Source organism: Ammospiza caudacuta, chromosome 3 (assembly GCF_027887145.1).
Source record: "Ammospiza caudacuta isolate bAmmCau1 chromosome 3, bAmmCau1.pri, whole genome shotgun sequence".
Classification (NCBI taxonomy): Eukaryota; Metazoa; Chordata; class Aves; order Passeriformes; family Passerellidae; genus Ammospiza; species Ammospiza caudacuta.
Genome location: NC_080595.1, coordinates 36455172 through 36461202, shown reverse-complemented (window position 1 = coordinate 36461202; position 6031 = coordinate 36455172).

Sequence of the window (6031 nt, the reverse complement as noted above, 5' to 3'; positions counted from 1 at the left end):
TCCTTCCTTCCTTCCTTCCTTCCTTCCTTCCTTCCTTCCTTCCTTCCTTCCTTCCTTCCTTCCTTCCTTCCTTCCTTCCTTCCTTCCTTCCTTCCTTCCTTCCTTCCTTCCTTCCTTCCTTCCTTCCTTCCTTCCTTCCTTCCTTCCTTCCTTCCTTCCTTCCTTCCTTCCTTCCTTCCTTCCTTCCTTCCTTCCTTCCTTCCTTCCTTCCTTCCTTCCTTCCTTCCTCTCCTTATTGCCTCCTTTCTTGCCTTCTTTTTGTCTTGAATGGATTGAGTCAAGGGCTCTGTATTTAGAGTGGTCTTCTTCCCACTCCTAGTTATACAACTTCTCAGAAAGTTCTCCCCTCATTATCTCAATGATAGTAAACCATCATATTTAGCAAAACAATCTATCTCTGCAACTTGGACAAAGCACAAAGAACTAGAGACAGGTTCTGAGTTTTCCATTAAATCTGAGCTGAATTTCAGTGCACCTCTGTGTTTGTGGGAGCTCTGAAGAATGGCATTGCTTCTCAAGGCAACAGCTTAAGACCACATGAAAACTGGCTATAGTGGGGTGTTTTTAGTTTTGTCCCTGCAATATTGAGTGCAACTTCACCATGCAAATAGGTGTTCCAACAAAGTTGAAAGAAAGTCCTTAAGGCTGCACTACTGAGTTTTTCTTGGCTGTGTTGCTATGGATTGAAATTTCAGTCTTTGCTACCGGTTTCCAAATAGACCAAAATATAGCCTTATTTGTAAAATCTATTGCAATGCATAAAACTTGAATAACTCATCGATGTGGAAGACCTCAGCGAGCTTTAAATTCTTGCATTATCAGCTCAAAACCAAACCTCTAGAAACCCTTAGAACTCCTCTCTGATTATTTTAATCACTAGGGTGGTGTCCAGGGGCAGACATGGCTGCACACCATAAGGCAAATCTTAGGACCTGTTCTGCACTGGGGGATGCTGCTATCTTGGCAAGAAAGAGACTGCTGTTGACAGCAAATATTCAAGGGCTTTCCTCTATTTGAAACATTTTATTTTGAACTAATTTTTATGCTACCATTTAGGCAGACATTTGCAACAAGAAAGCCTCTTCTAAAAGGCTTCCAGAAAAATAATGCCCAGAATAAAAGGAATTGGTTTAGTATATGAAAACACAGAAGCAACATGTGTGTGTTTTTAAGGCTGCAATGTCTCCAGGATAATAGCAGGAAAAGATAATTTTACATCTCCATGCAGAAGCATGCCTAGTTTCACTTTTTGTGCTCCGAACAATATGGAAAAGTTCTGACTGCTGACTCTTGCTAACTCTTGCTTGCATTACTATAGACAAGAATTAACTACTTACACCCACGGTTTTACAGTTTTGGTCATTTCAATGACATGACTTGCAGCTGGTTGGACACCTCTGTTGGATCTTTGACAGATAAGTCTACTTTAAAGAGACTAAAATGTTTTTATAGTGCCTTGTGAGCCAGCACATCACTATTTCTGAAGCTTTTCTGTAGACAGGATTCCCTTTGAAGTCAATGGGAGTTCTCTCTGAACAAGAGCTTTAGGATTTGGGCCTCAGGACACAAATGCTGTGATCAATCTTTCGAGCATAGTGAGTAACATTTTCTTGGCTTTCAGAACTACACTAAGCCAAACAGTAGCCCCAGGGATTCAAAATAGGTTAAATGAGAGAATCTGCTTTCCTTCAACCTACATCTTTCTTTAGCTTTTAAATCAGCATAGTCCCCATGCCTAGTACTGACCTGCCAAAAACACCCTCCAACAATAAGAGCAGATGTTTTAATAGTCAGTTTTATAGTCAAACCTATCACGGCATGAGATACTATGGAATAGAGTTGCGTGCAATAAAAAACAAACATACTTGATGTGGACTGACCTGTTTAGAAGTTGAGACATGAACATACAGTCTGGAACAAAAGACTCGAAGACTGAGAACTTTCTTAATTATGTTACAGGGAGGTCTGCAGGCACTGATTTCAATCAGACCATCATAGTACAAAACACCATGCAAACATCAGAATTAGTGATACAAAAAGTTGGCAACACAAGTAGGCAAGACTGATACTCCCTGTCTCCTATTCTTTATAATTCCTCTGACTTGGTACATGGAAAGGTCAGGTAGCAATAGACTGTGTGACCTTCCAACACCTCTCACAAAGTCCAAAATGAAACCTGTCTGCCAACCTCCTGTCATTGTCAAGACTACTCTTCCTCTTTCACACAATTGTAAGTGTATTACTGGACCTAGAACATCCTGACTTCCCATGCCCATCCCAGCCTTGGCTGAACTCCAGCATCCCCAGCCACTTTCCCCCATGAAACTGAAGGCCCAGGCTCTTCCTGTTGCCCGTGATGAAGGCTTTGCCCATGCTGATTTCAGTGGTAACAAGTGATAAATCCCACCCTGATACAGGCAGCTGTCAGAGAGTGCAGCAGTGCATCAGGAGTGTGGGGCAGTGCAAAACTCTCTTGAATTTTCAGTCTTCATAAGATATCACACAACTGTATTAACAAAATTACATGTAAGAGAACCAAGAGAAAAGACCAACTGAAACAAGAGAAAAAGGTAGCAAATTCTTATTTCCTAAACAGAGCTAGGAGCCTAGGAGCCTGAACATTTTACAGCCTCTTACCTGTGTGATATTATGGATGGAGGTGCGCAGATGAACAGCCCAGTTCTTTCCCTGGAGTCCCAGCTCTGATGCTGGCCCATTAGCATTTTGGTGGAGGAAGTCCTGCAACCTCTGTTTCTGCCCACAGCCAGTGGAGAGTCTCAGGCAGCTGTAAATATCATGTTGGTATGCATTGCAGTGGAAAAACACTGAAGTCTTCAGGTGTGAATACATATGGGACTATCACTAACAGACAGAAGAGTGTTTTGGAGAAGCAACTTCAAAGATGATGAAGGAAACACAAAAAGCAATGTATTACCTGGAGTAAGAGCAACTGTACTCCCAAGCACAAGCTCAGCAGCTAGAAGAATTCCTCCACAGTATCAATAAGACTGAGGTCTCCACTATACACCAGATATGCCCTGGCACAGCTGAACCTACTTAAAATTTTAAACAAGTAAAGCCTTGTCCAGCCTACAACTCACAGCAGTGATGTAAACAGCCTGCTGATTCAGTCGTACATGTAGATGGTTTCTAGTGTTTGCTTCTTTGATTTCTTCTCTTAATTTTGTTTTCTTTTTTACATCTGGATAATGAGTTCCCTTCCCTCTCCTTCCTTCAGTTAGGTAAAAAAAACCCTCTGACTTGCCCAGTTTCTTCAATGCCTTGGCTCTATGTCCCTGTGGGAAATCCAGGTGCTACACTGGTTCCTCCCTGGAGATTTCTGGTTTTGTTCCAGTCCCTTACCTTGGTTCCTGATCTTGAGGGAAGAGGCAAAACAGCCAGCAGGGAGAGGCATGTGATAAGAGACAGCTCAAGACCACTCAGCAGTTCAATTTGTTCACCTCAAAGGAGAGGATAAAGTAACAAATTTTCCCTTCAAATTTAGAAACAAAGAGGGGTTTTATTTTCACCAAAATGGTTCCCTCAGTCTCCTCTCCCTTTCCCTAGGGTAGGGGTCCCTGCTCATCCCCAGGGAGCACAGAGAAGCAAGGCACTCAGTCACCACCATGGGGAAATGGGTGGCCATGGGCTGGCAAGTCATGAAGGGCACAGGCAAGGGAACAGCCTTGTGTGGCCCCTGCTCAGCCTCCTCTGGGGTGACCCACGGGGCAGCTGCTGCACGAGCCTGTCAGATCACTCTGCTTGAGTCTAGCTGACAGAGTACACTCAGGTTTTAGCATCCTACAGAGTCTGAGATTGGTTCTTGACAATTCTTTCACCCCTAGTTTGGAAACTCTCTGGGCAATAAAATTTGCTTACTTATGCCCAAAGAGAAGACTGCATCTTGCTTTTATCTGTCCTGTTTGCACATATCTTTCTTGAGGATGAGTATAAGAAAATGGAACTGGAAGATCTGCTGTACAATAAATTTGGACACATTCACAATCCCACTTTTTTAATGCCAGAATACCCTCTTTCCTTGCATTTGAGGACTGCAAAATAAAAAATTATATATATTATAAAAGAATGCATGTTAATCTCTTATCTGCACTATGAAAGGTAACAGTGTTGTATGTGGGCATCCTGATTTGACACAGCAACAGCTGAGGCAGCCTCTGGGGAAACACCACTAGAAACAAATTGTGCTCTCTCTGGAGCACTGGGAGCTATGAAATGGTATCCTGAAATAAGCATCTTCCTGCTGATATCCAAGATGACACTGACAAGGACTCCAAGACTTCATATGAATGAAACTTGTACTCACACCACCTGTGTCAGAAATCCAGTATAACACACTTCCACATCAACTGGAAGAAAGATTCATCTAGAGAAAATAATTTCAGCTTTGAAAGAGATACTGAAGAAGACTAATAAAAATGTATTTTCTTAATAGGCTTTTGTTGATCTTGTGTTAATCTTCAAAAACTTGTATCTTCCTGCAGTGTAACACTAATGATAGCCTTTGTTTTTCCTTCTTACTGGCAATGAAGTTGGAACACACAGTAAATGTGTTAACCAGAGTGCATTGCTGAGTCTTAGGAGCAGTGCAACAATGTTTCCCAGATGCAGCTTAGAACTATGCAATTGTTGTCTACCTGCATTAATTCTTCATTGTCTTGCTGTTTAAGCAAGTATCAGTGAAAGACAATTTGGGTTAGAGAAGTAAAAAGTGAATCAAAAAGTGGTCTCTTTCAGACTGCTTCCATCACCCCATTTAGATCATGCTAATCTCTTCTTTGTGCAGCACAGCTGTGCATGAAAACAGCACTTTTAGCTGTGCATGAAAACAGCTTGTCTGAGCTTCCAGCCCAAAGGAAACAAATGGGTAGGACAAAAGACCTGATATGAGGAGGGGTCCTAGGATCTGTTCTCAGCGCTGCCACTAGAAAGGCATGACAGGGAGCAAGGCACTCAGTGCCCCTCTGTGTCAGTCTTCCCTGGATTTCATCAGCTGATGAAGGCTGTGGATGACACAGAGCTGGATTATGCAGATGGAACAAAGGAGAGGTAGAACATAGTACAGGAGGAAAGCAAACTTGATAGAGAGTAGTAAAACAAAAATGGGGTGGAGTACAAACTACAAGATGCTACTCTTGAGGAGCAAAACACAGAATCTCCTACAAGCTGAGACCTCATCAGCTGCTGGTCATGTGTCAGAAGATTATGTACAACAAGAACTCAAAAGGAAAGAACTTCAACTCAAGTTAAAGAACAGCAGTACAGTAACAGAAAATTATCAAACTAGAAATAAGAAGAGCTGTGAGGTTTGTGGTGGTCTGCTAGCAAGTAAAACTGAGACATCCATTCTACACTAATATCTTTCAAAAAATGGTGCTTCATCAGTTTATGAAAATCAAATTCTCATTCTGTGATCTTAAGTTTTAAAGAGTTGAAATTACTGACTTTTAAACTGGTTACAAAAGTTGAAATTACTGACTTTCAAACTGGTTACTGGTTTGCCTATAGTAACCAAAATGTTCTCAAGGATTAGGTTGACTATGGAAATGGTTGGAGTGTTCCCTGCACATTTAAAATGAAAGCAAAATACCATGTCAGTGGATTAGTAATATAAACTGGAACTAATTGGTCCAGTTCAATTGCTTATGGTAAACAAAACACAAATACTCGAAAAACACTAGAAATTACAGAAAGTTTATTTGATCTATTATATTATTTCAAAAGGCGTAACCTACCTGGTTCCTTATTAAACACAATAAAGGACTACAGTTAAATATAAAAGCTTCATCTTACTAGTATTAATCACCTTAACACATTCACTTACCTGCTTATTACATTTTCATGGGTCTCATTTTCTCTTAGTTTTTCAAAAGCAATCATAAAGTTATTTCTTGACTTCATTATTTTTCCTGCTATTTTCCAACAAAATTCCATTATTTCTTGTCCAGACCTTACACAGGATTTCTGCCAAGAGCTCTTTTTCCAGGTGTGAATATATTTTTATTGTATATAC